The sequence below is a fragment of the Oryzias latipes genome, chromosome 16 (assembly GCF_053564925.1).
Source record: "Oryzias latipes strain Hd-rR chromosome 16, Olatipes_Hd-rR_3.1".
NCBI classification, from domain to species: Eukaryota; Metazoa; Chordata; class Actinopteri; order Beloniformes; family Adrianichthyidae; genus Oryzias; species Oryzias latipes.
The window spans coordinates 9,222,719-9,238,140 of record NC_136252.1 but is presented as its reverse complement, the minus strand read 5'-3'; the positions used below and the strand labels follow the sequence as shown (position 1 = coordinate 9,238,140).

Genomic DNA, 15,422 nt, shown 5'->3' with positions numbered 1-15,422 from the left:
AAATCTGCTTCAAAGTTCACCTAAGGTTTTTTTTTTTTTTTTTTAATAAACAACTTTTGCCTCATGTAAAGTAATCAGGTAGCTTCAGAGCAATCAGAATCAAGGTGTCAATGCATAACCTTTAGCCTAATTACACCCACCTGTTACAATGAGCAGATGTTAGCAGTGTTTCTGTTCAGACTTTGTGTGTGTTTAAACCAAGGCTGATTTTGCAGAGGAGAGGTGAAATGGCATGGTTTTTGCAGCAGGTGGGTGTGTCTAGTCAGCAGGTGTGTTAATCAGGAGGACACAATGGCAAGCCTGTAGCTTTAAGCAGGAAAACCTTGAGATTGAGTGGCCAAGAGGCTTTGCTGGACACTGGCAAGTGCTTACGGCCACACCACTCTGGACCCGCCCGATCTCGTCCGATCTCGGAAGCCAAACAGGGTTGGGCCTGGTTAGTACCTGGATGGGAGACCGCTTGGGAATACCAGGTGCTGTAAGTTTTCCATCTTTTCCTCCCAACCAGCAGAGGGTGTTCTTCCAAAATCTGCTTCAAAGTTCACCTAAGGTTTTTTTTTTTTTTTTTTTAATAAACAACTTTTGCCTCATGTAAAGTAATCAGGTAGCTTCAGAGCAATCAGAATCAAGGTGTCAATGCATAACCTTTAGCCTAATTACACCCACCTGTTACAATGAGCAGATGTTAGCAGTGTTTCTGTTCAGACTTTGTGTGTGTTTAAACCAAGGCTGATTTTGCAGAGGAGAGGTGAAATGGCATGGTTTTTGCAGCAGGTGGGTGTGTCTAGTCAGCAGGTGTGTTAATCAGGAGGACACAATGGCAAGCCTGTAGCTTTAAGCAGGAAAACCTTGAGATTGAGTGGCCAAGAGGCTTTGCTGGACACTGGCAAGTGCTTACGGCCACACCACTCTGGACCCGCCCGATCTCGTCCGATCTCGGAAGCCAAACAGGGTTGGGCCTGGTTAGTACCTGGATGGGAGACCGCTTGGGAATACCAGGTGCTGTAAGTTTTCCATCTTTTCCTCCCAACCAGCAGAGGGTGTTCTTCCAAAATCTGCTTCAAAGTTCACCTAAGGTTTTTTTTTTTTTTTTTTTAATAAACAACTTTTGCCTCATGTAAAGTAATCAGGTAGCTTCAGAGCAATCAGAATCAAGGTGTCAATGCATAACCTTTAGCCTAATTACACCCACCTGTTACAATGAGCAGATGTTAGCAGTGTTTCTGTTCAGACTTTGTGTGTGTTTAAACCAAGGCTGATTTTGCAGAGGAGAGGTGAAATGGCATGGTTTTTGCAGCAGGTGGGTGTGTCTAGTCAGCAGGTGTGTTAATCAGGAGGACACAATGGCAAGCCTGTAGCTTTAAGCAGGAAAACCTTGAGATTGAGTGGCCAAGAGGCTTTGCTGGACACTGGCAAGTGCTTACGGCCACACCACTCTGGACCCGCCCGATCTCGTCCGATCTCGGAAGCCAAACAGGGTTGGGCCTGGTTAGTACCTGGATGGGAGACCGCTTGGGAATACCAGGTGCTGTAAGTTTTCCATCTTTTCCTCCCAACCAGCAGAGGGTGTTCTTCCAAAATCTGCTTCAAAGTTCACCTAAGGTTTTTTTTTTTTTTTTTTTAATAAACAACTTTTGCCTCATGTAAAGTAATCAGGTAGCTTCAGAGCAATCAGAATCAAGGTGTCAATGCATAACCTTTAGCCTAATTACACCCACCTGTTACAATGAGCAGATGTTAGCAGTGTTTCTGTTCAGACTTTGTGTGTGTTTAAACCAAGGCTGATTTTGCAGAGGAGAGGTGAAATGGCATGGTTTTTGCAGCAGGTGGGTGTGTCTAGTCAGCAGGTGTGTTAATCAGGAGGACACAATGGCAAGCCTGTAGCTTTAAGCAGGAAAACCTTGAGATTGAGTGGCCAAGAGGCTTTGCTGGACACTGGCAAGTGCTTACGGCCACACCACTCTGGACCCGCCCGATCTCGTCCGATCTCGGAAGCCAAACAGGGTTGGGCCTGGTTAGTACCTGGATGGGAGACCGCTTGGGAATACCAGGTGCTGTAAGTTTTCCATCTTTTCCTCCCAACCAGCAGAGGGTGTTCTTCCAAAATCTGCTTCAAAGTTCACCTAAGGTTTTTTTTTTTTTTTTTTTAATAAACAACTTTTGCCTCATGTAAAGTAATCAGGTAGCTTCAGAGCAATCAGAATCAAGGTGTCAATGCATAACATTTAGCCTAATTACACCCACCTGTTACAATGAGCAGATGTTAGCAGTGTTTCTGTTCAGACTTTGTGTGTGTTTAAACCAAGGCTGATTTTGCAGAGGAGAGGTGAAATGGCATGGTTTTTGCAGCAGGTGGGTGTGTCTAGTCAGCAGGTGTGTTAATCAGGAGGACACAATGGCAAGCCTGTAGCTTTAAGCAGGAAAACCTTGAGATTGAGTGGCCAAGAGGCTTTGCTGGACACTGGCAAGTGCTTACGGCCACACCACTCTGGACCCGCCCGATCTCGTCCGATCTCGGAAGCCAAACAGGGTTGGGCCTGGTTAGTACCTGGATGGGAGACCGCTTGGGAATACCAGGTGCTGTAAGTTTTCCATCTTTTCCTCCCAACCAGCAGAGGGTGTTCTTCCAAAATCTGCTTCAAAGTTCACCTAAGGTTTTTTTTTTTTTTTTTTTAATAAACAACTTTTGCCTCATGTAAAGTAATCAGGTAGCTTCAGAGCAATCAGAATCAAGGTGTCAATGCATAACCTTTAGCCTAATTACACCCACCTGTTACAATGAGCAGATGTTAGCAGTGTTTCTGTTCAGACTTTGTGTGTGTTTAAACCAAGGCTGATTTTGCAGAGGAGAGGTGAAATGGCATGGTTTTTGCAGCAGGTGGGTGTGTCTAGTCAGCAGGTGTGTTAATCAGGAGGACACAATGGCAAGCCTGTAGCTTTAAGCAGGAAAACCTTGAGATTGAGTGGCCAAGAGGCTTTGCTGGACACTGGCAAGTGCTTACGGCCACACCACTCTGGACCCGCCCGATCTCGTCCGATCTCGGAAGCCAAACAGGGTTGGGCCTGGTTAGTACCTGGATGGGAGACCGCTTGGGAATACCAGGTGCTGTAAGTTTTCCATCTCTTCCTCCCAACCAGCAGAGGGTGTTCTTCCAAAATCTGCTTCAAAGTTCACCTAAGGTTTTTTTCTTTTTCTTTTTCTTTTTTTTTTTTTTTTTTTTTAATAAACAACTTTTGCCTCATGTAAAGTAATCAGGTAGCTTCAGAGCAATCAGAATCAAGGTGTCAATGCATAACCTTTAGCCTAATTACACCCACCTGTTACAATGAGCAGATGTTAGCAGTGTTTCTGTTCAGACTTTGTGTGTGTTTAAACCAAGGCTGATTTTGCAGAGGAGAGGTGAAATGGCATGGTTTTTGCAGCAGGTGGGTGTGTCTAGTCAGCAGGTGTGTTAATCAGGAGGACACAATGGCAAGCCTGTAGCTTTAAGCAGGAAAACCTTGAGATTGAGTGGCCAAGAGGCTTTGCTGGACACTGGCAAGTGCTTACGGCCACACCACTCTGGACCCGCCCGATCTCGTCCGATCTCGGAAGCCAAACAGGGTTGGGCCTGGTTAGTACCTGGATGGGAGACCGCTTGGGAATACCAGGTGCTGTAAGTTTTCCATCTTTTCCTCCCAACCAGCAGAGGGTGTTCTTCCAAAATCTGCTTCAAAGTTCACCTAAGGTTTTTTTTTTTTTTTTTTTTAATAAACAACTTTTGCCTCATGTAAAGTAATCAGGTAGCTTCAGAGCAATCAGAATCAAGGTGTCAATGCATAACCTTTAGCCTAATTACACCCACCTGTTACAATGAGCAGATGTTAGCAGTGTTTCTGTTCAGACTTTGTGTGTGTTTAAACCAAGGCTGATTTTGCAGAGGAGAGGTGAAATGGCATGGTTTTTGCAGCAGGTGGGTGTGTCTAGTCAGCAGGTGTGTTAATCAGGAGGACACAATGGCAAGCCTGTAGCTTTAAGCAGGAAAACCTTGAGATTGAGTGGCCAAGAGGCTTTGCTGGACACTGGCAAGTGCTTACGGCCACACCACTCTGGACCCGCCCGATCTCGTCCGATCTCGGAAGCCAAACAGGGTTGGGCCTGGTTAGTACCTGGATGGGAGACCGCTTGGGAATACCAGGTGCTGTAAGTTTTCCATCTTTTCCTCCCAACCAGCAGAGGGTGTTCTTCCAAAATCTGCTTCAAAGTTCACCTAAGGTTTTTTTTTTTTTTTTTTTAATAAACAACTTTTGCCTCATGTAAAGTAATCAGGTAGCTTCAGAGCAATCAGAATCAAGGTGTCAATGCATAACCTTTAGCCTAATTACACCCACCTGTTACAATGAGCAGATGTTAGCAGTGTTTCTGTTCAGACTTTGTGTGTGTTTAAACCAAGGCTGATTTTGCAGAGGAGAGGTGAAATGGCATGGTTTTTGCAGCAGGTGGGTGTGTCTAGTCAGCAGGTGTGTTAATCAGGAGGACACAATGGCAAGCCTGTAGCTTTAAGCAGGAAAACCTTGAGATTGAGTGGCCAAGAGGCTTTGCTGGACACTGGCAAGTGCTTACGGCCACACCACTCTGGACCCGCCCGATCTCGTCCGATCTCGGAAGCCAAACAGGGTTGGGCCTGGTTAGTACCTGGATGGGAGACCGCTTGGGAATACCAGGTGCTGTAAGTTTTCCATCTTTTCCTCCCAACCAGCAGAGGGTGTTCTTCCAAAATCTGCTTCAAAGTTCACCTAAGGTTTTTTTTTTTTTTTTTTTAATAAACAACTTTTGCCTCATGTAAAGTAATCAGGTAGCTTCAGAGCAATCAGAATCAAGGTGTCAATGCATAACCTTTAGCCTAATTACACCCACCTGTTACAATGAACAGATGTTAGCAGTGTTTCTGTTCAGACTTTGTGTGTGTTTAAACCAAGGCTGATTTTGCAGAGGAGAGGTGAAATGGCATGGTTTTTGCAGCAGGTGGGTGTGTCTAGTCAGCAGGTGTGTTAATCAGGAGGACACAATGGCAAGCCTGTAGCTTTAAGCAGGAAAACCTTGAGATTGAGTGGCCAAGAGGCTTTGCTGGACACTGGCAAGTGCTTACGGCCACACCACTCTGGACCCGCCCGATCTCGTCCGATCTCGGAAGCCAAACAGGGTTGGGCCTGTTTAGTACCTGGATGGGAGACCGCTTGGGAATACCAGGTGCTGTAAGTTTTCCATCTTTTCCTCCCAACCAGCAGAGGGTGTTCTTCCAAAATCTGCTTCAAAGTTCACCTAAGGTTTTTTTTTTTTTTTTTTTAATAAACAACTTTTGCCTCATGTAAAGTAATCAGGTAGCTTCAGAGCAATCAGAATCAAGGTGTCAATGCATAACCTTTAGCCTAATTACACCCACCTGTTACAATGAGCAGATGTTAGCAGTGTTTCTGTTCAGACTTTGTGTGTGTTTAAACCAAGGCTGATTTTGCAGAGGAGAGGTGAAATGGCATGGTTTTTGCAGCAGGTGGGTGTGTCTAGTCAGCAGGTGTGTTAATCAGGAGGACACAATGGCAAGCCTGTAGCTTTAAGCAGGAAAACCTTGAGATTGAGTGGCCAAGAGGCTTTGCTGGACACTGGCAAGTGCTTACGGCCACACCACTCTGGACCCGCCCGATCTCGTCCGATCTCGGAAGCCAAACAGGGTTGGGCCTGGTTAGTACCTGGATGGGAGACCGCTTGGGAATACCAGGTGCTGTAAGTTTTCCATCTTTTCCTCCCAACCAGCAGAGGGTGTTCTTCCAAAATCTGCTTCAAAGTTCACCTAAGGTTTTTTTTTTTTTTTTTTTAATAAACAACTTTTGCCTCATGTAAAGTAATCAGGTAGCTTCAGAGCAATCAGAATCAAGGTGTCAATGCATAACCTTTAGCCTAATTACACCCACCTGTTACAATGAGCAGATGTTAGCAGTGTTTCTGTTCAGACTTTGTGTGTGTTTAAACCAAGGCTGATTTTGCAGAGGAGAGGTGAAATGGCATGGTTTTTGCAGCAGGTGGGTGTGTCTAGTCAGCAGGTGTGTTAATCAGGAGGACACAATGGCAAGCCTGTAGCTTTAAGCAGGAAAACCTTGAGATTGAGTGGCCAAGAGGCTTTGCTGGACACTGGCAAGTGCTTACGGCCACACCACTCTGGACCCGCCCGATCTCGTCCGATCTCGGAAGCCAAACAGGGTTGGGCCTGGTTAGTACCTGGATGGGAGACCGCTTGGGAATACCAGGTGCTGTAAGTTTTCCATCTTTTCCTCCCAACCAGCAGAGGGTGTTCTTCCAAAATCTGCTTCAAAGTTCACCTAAGGTTTTTTTTTTTTTTTTTTTAATAAACAACTTTTGCCTCATGTAAAGTAATCAGGTAGCTTCAGAGCAATCAGAATCAAGGTGTCAATGCATAACCTTTAGCCTAATTACACCCACCTGTTACAATGAGCAGATGTTAGCAGTGTTTCTGTTCAGACTTTGTGTGTGTTTAAACCAAGGCTGATTTTGCAGAGGAGAGGTGAAATGGCATGGTTTTTGCAGCAGGTGGGTGTGTCTAGTCAGCAGGTGTGTTAATCAGGAGGACACAATGGCAAGCCTGTAGCTTTAAGCAGGAAAACCTTGAGATTGAGTGGCCAAGAGGCTTTGCTGGACACTGGCAAGTGCTTACGGCCACACCACTCTGGACCCGCCCGATCTCGTCCGATCTCGGAAGCCAAACAGGGTTGGGCCTGGTTAGTACCTGGATGGGAGACCGCTTGGGAATACCAGGTGCTGTAAGTTTTCCATCTTTTCCTCCCAACCAGCAGAGGGTGTTCTTCCAAAATCTGCTTCAAAGTTCACCTAAGGTTTTTTTTTTTTTTTTTTTAATAAACAACTTTTGCCTCATGTAAAGTAATCAGGTAGCTTCAGAGCAATCAGAATCAAGGTGTCAATGCATAACCTTTAGCCTAATTACACCCACCTGTTACAATGAGCAGATGTTAGCAGTGTTTCTGTTCAGACTTTGTGTGTGTTTAAACCAAGGCTGATTTTGCAGAGGAGAGGTGAAATGGCATGGTTTTTGCAGCAGGTGGGTGTGTCTAGTCAGCAGGTGTGTTAATCAGGAGGACACAATGGCAAGCCTGTAGCTTTAAGCAGGAAAACCTTGAGATTGAGTGGCCAAGAGGCTTTGCTGGACACTGGCAAGTGCTTACGGCCACACCACTCTGGACCCGCCCGATCTCGTCCGATCTCGGAAGCCAAACAGGGTTGGGCCTGGTTAGTACCTGGATGGGAGACCGCTTGGGAATACCAGGTGCTGTAAGTTTTCCATCTTTTCCTCCCAACCAGCAGAGGGTGTTCTTCCAAAATCTGCTTCAAAGTTCACCTAAGGTTTTTTTTTTTTTTTTTTTAATAAACAACTTTTGCCTCATGTAAAGTAATCAGGTAGCTTCAGAGCAATCAGAATCAAGGTGTCAATGCATAACCTTTAGCCTAATTACACCCACCTGTTACAATGAGCAGATGTTAGCAGTGTTTCTGTTCAGACTTTGTGTGTGTTTAAACCAAGGCTGATTTTGCAGAGGAGAGGTGAAATGGCATGGTTTTTGCAGCAGGTGGGTGTGTCTAGTCAGCAGGTGTGTTAATCAGGAGGACACAATGGCAAGCCTGTAGCTTTAAGCAGGAAAACCTTGAGATTGAGTGGCCAAGAGGCTTTGCTGGACACTGGCAAGTGCTTACGGCCACACCACTCTGGACCCGCCCGATCTCGTCCGATCTCGGAAGCCAAACAGGGTTGGGCCTGGTTAGTACCTGGATGGGAGACCGCTTGGGAATACCAGGTGCTGTAAGTTTTCCATCTTTTCCTCCCAACCAGCAGAGGGTGTTCTTCCAAAATCTGCTTCAAAGTTCACCTAAGGTTTTTTTTTTTTTTTTTTTAATAAACAACTTTTGCCTCATGTAAAGTAATCAGGTAGCTTCAGAGCAATCAGAATCAAGGTGTCAATGCATAACCTTTAGCCTAATTACACCCACCTGTTACAATGAGCAGATGTTAGCAGTGTTTCTGTTCAGACTTTGTGTGTGTTTAAACCAAGGCTGATTTTGCAGAGGAGAGGTGAAATGGCATGGTTTTTGCAGCAGGTGGGTGTGTCTAGTCAGCAGGTGTGTTAATCAGGAGGACACAATGGCAAGCCTGTAGCTTTAAGCAGGAAAACCTTGAGATTGAGTGGCCAAGAGGCTTTGCTGGACACTGGCAAGTGCTTACGGCCACACCACTCTGGACCCGCCCGATCTCGTCCGATCTCGGAAGCCAAACAGGGTTGGGCCTGGTTAGTACCTGGATGGGAGACCGCTTGGGAATACCAGGTGCTGTAAGTTTTCCATCTTTTCCTCCCAACCAGCAGAGGGTGTTCTTCCAAAATCTGCTTCAAAGTTCACCTAAGGTTTTTTCCTTTTTCTTTTTCTTTTTTTTTTTTTTTTTTTTAATAAACAACTTTTGCCTCATGTAAAGTAATCAGGTAGCTTCAGAGCAATCAGAATCAAGGTGTCAATGCATAACCTTTAGCCTAATTACACCCACCTGTTACAATGAGCAGATGTTAGCAGTGTTTCTGTTCAGACTTTGTGTGTGTTTAAACCAAGGCTGATTTTGCAGAGGAGAGGTGAAATGGCATGGTTTTTGCAGCAGGTGGGTGTGTCTAGTCAGCAGGTGTGTTAATCAGGAGGACACAATGGCAAGCCTGTAGCTTTAAGCAGGAAAACCTTGAGATTGAGTGGCCAAGAGGCTTTGCTGGACACTGGCAAGTGCTTACGGCCACACCACTCTGGACCCGCCCGATCTCGTCCGATCTCGGAAGCCAAACAGGGTTGGGCCTGGTTAGTACCTGGATGGGAGACCGCTTGGGAATACCAGGTGCTGTAAGTTTTCCATCTTTTCCTCCCAACCAGCAGAGGGTGTTCTTCCAAAATCTGCTTCAAAGTTCACCTAAGGTTTTTTTTTTTTTTTTTTTAATAAACAACTTTTGCCTCATGTAAAGTAATCAGGTAGCTTCAGAGCAATCAGAATCAAGGTGTCAATGCATAACCTTTAGCCTAATTACACCCACCTGTTACAATGAGCAGATGTTAGCAGTGTTTCTGTTCAGACTTTGTGTGTGTTTAAACCAAGGCTGATTTTGCAGAGGAGAGGTGAAATGGCATGGTTTTTGCAGCAGGTGGGTGTGTCTAGTCAGCAGGTGTGTTAATCAGGAGGACACAATGGCAAGCCTGTAGCTTTAAGCAGGAAAACCTTGAGATTGAGTGGCCAAGAGGCTTTGCTGGACACTGGCAAGTGCTTACGGCCACACCACTCTGGACCCGCCCGATCTCGTCCGATCTCGGAAGCCAAACAGGGTTGGGCCTGGTTAGTACCTGGATGGGAGACCGCTTGGGAATACCAGGTGCTGTAAGTTTTCCATCTTTTCCTCCCAACCAGCAGAGGGTGTTCTTCCAAAATCTGCTTCAAAGTTCACCTAAGGTTTTTTTTTTTTTTTTTTTAATAAACAACTTTTGCCTCATGTAAAGTAATCAGGTAGCTTCAGAGCAATCAGAATCAAGGTGTCAATGCATAACCTTTAGCCTAATTACACCCACCTGTTACAATGAGCAGATGTTAGCAGTGTTTCTGTTCAGACTTTGTGTGTGTTTAAACCAAGGCTGATTTTGCAGAGGAGAGGTGAAATGGCATGGTTTTTGCAGCAGGTGGGTGTGTCTAGTCAGCAGGTGTGTTAATCAGGAGGACACAATGGCAAGCCTGTAGCTTTAAGCAGGAAAACCTTGAGATTGAGTGGCCAAGAGGCTTTGCTGGACACTGGCAAGTGCTTACGGCCACACCACTCTGGACCCGTCCGATCTCGGAAGCCAAACAGGGTTGGGCCTGGTTAGTACCTGGATGGGAGACCGCTTGGGAATACCAGGTGCTGTAAGTTTTCCATCTTTTCCTCCCAACCAGCAGAGGGTGTTCTTCCAAAATCTGCTTCAAAGTTCACCTAAGGTTTTTTTTTTTTTTTTTTTAATAAACAACTTTTGCCTCATGTAAAGTAATCAGGTAGCTTCAGAGCAATCAGAATCAAGGTGTCAATGCATAACCTTTAGCCTAATTACACCCACCTGTTACAATGAGCAGATGTTAGCAGTGTTTCTGTTCAGACTTTGTGTGTGTTTAAACCAAGGCTGATTTTGCAGAGGAGAGGTGAAATGGCATGGTTTTTGCAGCAGGTGGGTGTGTCTAGTCAGCAGGTGTGTTAATCAGGAGGACACAATGGCAAGCCTGTAGCTTTAAGCAGGAAAACCTTGAGATTGAGTGGCCAAGAGGCTTTGCTGGACACTGGCAAGTGCTTACGGCCACACCACTCTGGACCCGCCCGATCTCGTCCGATCTCGGAAGCCAAACAGGGTTGGGCCTGGTTAGTACCTGGATGGGAGACCGCTTGGGAATACCAGGTGCTGTAAGTTTTCCATCTTTTCCTCCCAACCAGCAGAGGGTGTTCTTCCAAAATCTGCTTCAAAGTTCACCTAAGGTTTTTTTTTTTTTTTTTTTAATAAACAACTTTTGCCTCATGTAAAGTAATCAGGTAGCTTCAGAGCAATCAGAATCAAGGTGTCAATGCATAACCTTTAGCCTAATTACACCCACCTGTTACAATGAGCAGATGTTAGCAGTGTTTCTGTTCAGACTTTGTGTGTGTTTAAACCAAGGCTGATTTTGCAGAGGAGAGGTGAAATGGCATGGTTTTTGCAGCAGGTGGGTGTGTCTAGTCAGCAGGTGTGTTAATCAGGAGGACACAATGGCAAGCCTGTAGCTTTAAGCAGGAAAACCTTGAGATTGAGTGGCCAAGAGGCTTTGCTGGACACTGGCAAGTGCTTACGGCCACACCACTCTGGACCCGCCCGATCTCGTCCGATCTCGGAAGCCAAACAGGGTTGGGCCTGGTTAGTACCTGGATGGGAGACCGCTTGGGAATACCAGGTGCTGTAAGTTTTCCATCTTTTCCTCCCAACCAGCAGAGGGTGTTCTTCCAAAATCTGCTTCAAAGTTCACCTAAGGTTTTTTTTTTTTTTTTTTTAATAAACAACTTTTGCCTCATGTAAAGTAATCAGGTAGCTTCAGAGCAATCAGAATCAAGGTGTCAATGCATAACCTTTAGCCTAATTACACCCACCTGTTACAATGAGCAGATGTTAGCAGTGTTTCTGTTCAGACTTTGTGTGTGTTTAAACCAAGGCTGATTTTGCAGAGGAGAGGTGAAATGGCATGGTTTTTGCAGCAGGTGGGTGTGTCTAGTCAGCAGGTGTGTTAATCAGGAGGACACAATGGCAAGCCTGTAGCTTTAAGCAGGAAAACCTTGAGATTGAGTGGCCAAGAGGCTTTGCTGGACACTGGCAAGTGCTTACGGCCACACCACTCTGGACCCGCCCGATCTCGTCCGATCTCGGAAGCCAAACAGGGTTGGGCCTGGTTAGTACCTGGATGGGAGACCGCTTGGGAATACCAGGTGCTGTAAGTTTTCCATCTTTTCCTCCCAACCAGCAGAGGGTGTTCTTCCAAAATCTGCTTCAAAGTTCACCTAAGGTTTTTTTTTTTTTTTTTTTAATAAACAACTTTTGCCTCATGTAAAGTAATCAGGTAGCTTCAGAGCAATCAGAATCAAGGTGTCAATGCATAACCTTTAGCCTAATTACACCCACCTGTTACAATGAGCAGATGTTAGCAGTGTTTCTGTTCAGACTTTGTGTGTGTTTAAACCAAGGCTGATTTTGCAGAGGAGAGGTGAAATGGCATGGTTTTTGCAGCAGGTGGGTGTGTCTAGTCAGCAGGTGTGTTAATCAGGAGGACACAATGGCAAGCCTGTAGCTTTAAGCAGGAAAACCTTGAGATTGAGTGGCCAAGAGGCTTTGCTGGACACTGGCAAGTGCTTACGGCCACACCACTCTGGACCCGCCCGATCTCGTCCGATCTCGGAAGCCAAACAGGGTTGGGCCTGGTTAGTACCTGGATGGGAGACCGCTTGGGAATACCAGGTGCTGTAAGTTTTCCATCTTTTCCTCCCAACCAGCAGAGGGTGTTCTTCCAAAATCTGCTTCAAAGTTCACCTAAGGTTTTTTTTTTTTTTTTTTTAATAAACAACTTTTGCCTCATGTAAAGTAATCAGGTAGCTTCAGAGCAATCAGAATCAAGGTGTCAATGCATAACCTTTAGCCTAATTACACCCACCTGTTACAATGAGCAGATGTTAGCAGTGTTTCTGTTCAGACTTTGTGTGTGTTTAAACCAAGGCTGATTTTGCAGAGGAGAGGTGAAATGGCATGGTTTTTGCAGCAGGTGGGTGTGTCTAGTCAGCAGGTGTGTTAATCAGGAGGACACAATGGCAAGCCTGTAGCTTTAAGCAGGAAAACCTTGAGATTGAGTGGCCAAGAGGCTTTGCTGGACACTGGCAAGTGCTTACGGCCACACCACTCTGGACCCGCCCGATCTCGTCCGATCTCGGAAGCCAAACAGGGTTGGGCCTGGTTAGTACCTGGATGGGAGACCGCTTGGGAATACCAGGTGCTGTAAGTTTTCCATCTTTTCCTCCCAACCAGCAGAGGGTGTTCTTCCAAAATCTGCTTCAAAGTTCACCTAAGGTTTTTTTTTTTTTTTTTTTAATAAACAACTTTTGCCTCATGTAAAGTAATCAGGTAGCTTCAGAGCAATCAGAATCAAGGTGTCAATGCATAACCTTTAGCCTAATTACACCCACCTGTTACAATGAGCAGATGTTAGCAGTGTTTCTGTTCAGACTTTGTGTGTGTTTAAACCAAGGCTGATTTTGCAGAGGAGAGGTGAAATGGCATGGTTTTTGCAGCAGGTGGGTGTGTCTAGTCAGCAGGTGTGTTAATCAGGAGGACACAATGGCAAGCCTGTAGCTTTAAGCAGGAAAACCTTGAGATTGAGTGGCCAAGAGGCTTTGCTGGACACTGGCAAGTGCTTACGGCCACACCACTCTGGACCCGCCCGATCTCGTCCGATCTCGGAAGCCAAACAGGGTTGGGCCTGGTTAGTACCTGGATGGGAGACCGCTTGGGAATACCAGGTGCTGTAAGTTTTCCATCTTTTCCTCCCAACCAGCAGAGGGTGTTCTTCCAAAATCTGCTTCAAAGTTCACCTAAGGTTTTTTTTTTTTTTTTTTTAATAAACAACTTTTGCCTCATGTAAAGTAATCAGGTAGCTTCAGAGCAATCAGAATCAAGGTGTCAATGCATAACCTTTAGCCTAATTACACCCACCTGTTACAATGAGCAGATGTTAGCAGTGTTTCTGTTCAGACTTTGTGTGTGTTTAAACCAAGGCTGATTTTGCAGAGGAGAGGTGAAATGGCATGGTTTTTGCAGCAGGTGGGTGTGTCTAGTCAGCAGGTGTGTTAATCAGGAGGACACAATGGCAAGCCTGTAGCTTTAAGCAGGAAAACCTTGAGATTGAGTGGCCAAGAGGCTTTGCTGGACACTGGCAAGTGCTTACGGCCACACCACTCTGGACCCGCCCGATCTCGTCCGATCTCGGAAGCCAAACAGGGTTGGGCCTGGTTAGTACCTGGATGGGAGACCGCTTGGGAATACCAGGTGCTGTAAGTTTTCCATCTTTTCCTCCCAACCAGCAGAGGGTGTTCTTCCAAAATCTGCTTCAAAGTTCACCTAAGGTTTTTTTTTTTTTTTTTTTAATAAACAACTTTTGCCTCATGTAAAGTAATCAGGTAGCTTCAGAGCAATCAGAATCAAGGTGTCAATGCATAACCTTTAGCCTAATTACACCCACCTGTTACAATGAGCAGATGTTAGCAGTGTTTCTGTTCAGACTTTGTGTGTGTTTAAACCAAGGCTGATTTTGCAGAGGAGAGGTGAAATGGCATGGTTTTTGCAGCAGGTGGGTGTGTCTAGTCAGCAGGTGTGTTAATCAGGAGGACACAATGGCAAGCCTGTAGCTTTAAGCAGGAAAACCTTGAGATTGAGTGGCCAAGAGGCTTTGCTGGACACTGGCAAGTGCTTACGGCCACACCACTCTGGACCCGCCCGATCTCGTCCGATCTCGGAAGCCAAACAGGGTTGGGCCTGGTTAGTACCTGGATGGGAGACCGCTTGGGAATACCAGGTGCTGTAAGTTTTCCATCTTTTCCTCCCAACCAGCAGAGGGTGTTCTTCCAAAATCTGCTTCAAAGTTCACCTAAGGTTTTTTTTTTTTTTTTTTTAATAAACAACTTTTGCCTCATGTAAAGTAATCAGGTAGCTTCAGAGCAATCAGAATCAAGGTGTCAATGCATAACCTTTAGCCTAATTACACCCACCTGTTACAATGAGCAGATGTTAGCAGTGTTTCTGTTCAGACTTTGTGTGTGTTTAAACCAAGGCTGATTTTGCAGAGGAGAGGTGAAATGGCATGGTTTTTGCAGCAGGTGGGTGTGTCTAGTCAGCAGGTGTGTTAATCAGGAGGACACAATGGCAAGCCTGTAGCTTTAAGCAGGAAAACCTTGAGATTGAGTGGCCAAGAGGCTTTGCTGGACACTGGCAAGTGCTTACGGCCACACCACTCTGGACCCGCCCGATCTCGTCCGATCTCGGAAGCCAAACAGGGTTGGGCCTGGTTAGTACCTGGATGGGAGACCGCTTGGGAATACCAGGTGCTGTAAGTTTTCCATCTTTTCCTCCCAACCAGCAGAGGGTGTTCTTCCAAAATCTGCTTCAAAGTTCACCTAAGGTTTTTTTTTTTTTTTTTTTAATAAACAACTTTTGCCTCATGTAAAGTAATCAGGTAGCTTCAGAGCAATCAGAATCAAGGTGTCAATGCATAACCTTTAGCCTAATTACACCCACCTGTTACAATGAGCAGATGTTAGCAGTGTTTCTGTTCAGACTTTGTGTGTGTTTAAACCAAGGCTGATTTTGCAGAGGAGAGGTGAAATGGCATGGTTTTTGCAGCAGGTGGGTGTGTCTAGTCAGCAGGTGTGTTAATCAGGAGGACACAATGGCAAGCCTGTAGCTTTAAGCAGGAAAACCTTGAGATTGAGTGGCCAAGAGGCTTTGCTGGACACTGGCAAGTGCTTACGGCCACACCACTCTGGACCCGCCCGATCTCGTCCGATCTCGGAAGCCAAACAGGGTTGGGCCTGGTTAGTACCTGGATGGGAGACCGCTTGGGAATACCAGGTGCTGTAAGTTTTCCATCTTTTCCTCCCAACCAGCAGAGGGTGTTCTTCCAAAATCTGCTTCAAAGTTCACCTAAGGTTTTTTTTTTTTTTTTTTTAATAAACAACTTTTGCCTCATGTAAAGTAATCAGGTAGCTTCAGAGCAATCAGAATCAAGGTGTCAATGCATAACCTTTAGCCTAATTAC

The 15,422-nt window shown here is 45.6% G+C and overlaps 1 protein-coding gene, 28 non-coding genes and 1 pseudogene across 29 annotated transcripts in view; all 30 read left to right on the top strand.

Annotated features, from left to right (window-relative positions):
- The window catches only part of LOC144984559 (uncharacterized), a 402,969-nt gene that overhangs the window by 323,107 nt on the left and 64,440 nt on the right, over positions 1–15,422 (top strand). The window lies entirely within an intron of this gene.
- On the top strand, positions 367–485 carry LOC144985333 (5S ribosomal RNA). Its single transcript, XR_013649162.1, has one exon. It is a non-coding gene; the product is annotated as a 5S ribosomal RNA (ribosomal RNA).
- Positions 893–1,011, top strand: LOC144985332 (5S ribosomal RNA). Its single transcript, XR_013649161.1, has one exon. It is a non-coding gene; the product is annotated as a 5S ribosomal RNA (ribosomal RNA).
- On the top strand, positions 1,419–1,537 carry LOC144985331 (5S ribosomal RNA). The gene has a single exon (XR_013649160.1). It is a non-coding gene; the product is annotated as a 5S ribosomal RNA (ribosomal RNA).
- LOC144985329 (5S ribosomal RNA) lies at positions 1,945–2,063 on the top strand. The gene has a single exon (XR_013649158.1). It is a non-coding gene; the product is annotated as a 5S ribosomal RNA (ribosomal RNA).
- On the top strand, positions 2,471–2,589 carry LOC144985328 (5S ribosomal RNA). The gene has a single exon (XR_013649157.1). It is a non-coding gene; the product is annotated as a 5S ribosomal RNA (ribosomal RNA).
- LOC144985327 (5S ribosomal RNA) lies at positions 2,997–3,115 on the top strand. The gene has a single exon (XR_013649156.1). It is a non-coding gene; the product is annotated as a 5S ribosomal RNA (ribosomal RNA).
- LOC144985326 (5S ribosomal RNA) lies at positions 3,545–3,663 on the top strand. Its single transcript, XR_013649155.1, has one exon. It is a non-coding gene; the product is annotated as a 5S ribosomal RNA (ribosomal RNA).
- Positions 4,072–4,190, top strand: LOC144985325 (5S ribosomal RNA). Its single transcript, XR_013649154.1, has one exon. It is a non-coding gene; the product is annotated as a 5S ribosomal RNA (ribosomal RNA).
- Positions 4,598–4,716, top strand: LOC144985324 (5S ribosomal RNA). Its single transcript, XR_013649153.1, has one exon. It is a non-coding gene; the product is annotated as a 5S ribosomal RNA (ribosomal RNA).
- On the top strand, positions 5,124–5,242 carry LOC144986213 (5S ribosomal RNA). Its single transcript, XR_013650043.1, has one exon. It is a non-coding gene; the product is annotated as a 5S ribosomal RNA (ribosomal RNA).
- On the top strand, positions 5,650–5,768 carry LOC144985323 (5S ribosomal RNA). The gene has a single exon (XR_013649152.1). It is a non-coding gene; the product is annotated as a 5S ribosomal RNA (ribosomal RNA).
- Positions 6,176–6,294, top strand: LOC144985322 (5S ribosomal RNA). The gene has a single exon (XR_013649151.1). It is a non-coding gene; the product is annotated as a 5S ribosomal RNA (ribosomal RNA).
- Positions 6,702–6,820, top strand: LOC144985321 (5S ribosomal RNA). The gene has a single exon (XR_013649150.1). It is a non-coding gene; the product is annotated as a 5S ribosomal RNA (ribosomal RNA).
- Positions 7,228–7,346, top strand: LOC144985320 (5S ribosomal RNA). Its single transcript, XR_013649149.1, has one exon. It is a non-coding gene; the product is annotated as a 5S ribosomal RNA (ribosomal RNA).
- Positions 7,754–7,872, top strand: LOC144985318 (5S ribosomal RNA). The gene has a single exon (XR_013649147.1). It is a non-coding gene; the product is annotated as a 5S ribosomal RNA (ribosomal RNA).
- Positions 8,280–8,398, top strand: LOC144985317 (5S ribosomal RNA). The gene has a single exon (XR_013649146.1). It is a non-coding gene; the product is annotated as a 5S ribosomal RNA (ribosomal RNA).
- Positions 8,827–8,945, top strand: LOC144985316 (5S ribosomal RNA). The gene has a single exon (XR_013649145.1). It is a non-coding gene; the product is annotated as a 5S ribosomal RNA (ribosomal RNA).
- Positions 9,353–9,471, top strand: LOC144985315 (5S ribosomal RNA). The gene has a single exon (XR_013649144.1). It is a non-coding gene; the product is annotated as a 5S ribosomal RNA (ribosomal RNA).
- On the top strand, positions 9,879–9,987 carry LOC144986247 (5S ribosomal RNA; annotated as a pseudogene).
- On the top strand, positions 10,395–10,513 carry LOC144985314 (5S ribosomal RNA). The gene has a single exon (XR_013649143.1). It is a non-coding gene; the product is annotated as a 5S ribosomal RNA (ribosomal RNA).
- Positions 10,921–11,039, top strand: LOC144985313 (5S ribosomal RNA). Its single transcript, XR_013649142.1, has one exon. It is a non-coding gene; the product is annotated as a 5S ribosomal RNA (ribosomal RNA).
- On the top strand, positions 11,447–11,565 carry LOC144985312 (5S ribosomal RNA). The gene has a single exon (XR_013649141.1). It is a non-coding gene; the product is annotated as a 5S ribosomal RNA (ribosomal RNA).
- LOC144985311 (5S ribosomal RNA) lies at positions 11,973–12,091 on the top strand. The gene has a single exon (XR_013649140.1). It is a non-coding gene; the product is annotated as a 5S ribosomal RNA (ribosomal RNA).
- Positions 12,499–12,617, top strand: LOC144985310 (5S ribosomal RNA). The gene has a single exon (XR_013649139.1). It is a non-coding gene; the product is annotated as a 5S ribosomal RNA (ribosomal RNA).
- On the top strand, positions 13,025–13,143 carry LOC144985309 (5S ribosomal RNA). The gene has a single exon (XR_013649138.1). It is a non-coding gene; the product is annotated as a 5S ribosomal RNA (ribosomal RNA).
- On the top strand, positions 13,551–13,669 carry LOC144985307 (5S ribosomal RNA). Its single transcript, XR_013649136.1, has one exon. It is a non-coding gene; the product is annotated as a 5S ribosomal RNA (ribosomal RNA).
- On the top strand, positions 14,077–14,195 carry LOC144985306 (5S ribosomal RNA). Its single transcript, XR_013649135.1, has one exon. It is a non-coding gene; the product is annotated as a 5S ribosomal RNA (ribosomal RNA).
- LOC144985305 (5S ribosomal RNA) lies at positions 14,603–14,721 on the top strand. Its single transcript, XR_013649134.1, has one exon. It is a non-coding gene; the product is annotated as a 5S ribosomal RNA (ribosomal RNA).
- On the top strand, positions 15,129–15,247 carry LOC144985304 (5S ribosomal RNA). Its single transcript, XR_013649132.1, has one exon. It is a non-coding gene; the product is annotated as a 5S ribosomal RNA (ribosomal RNA).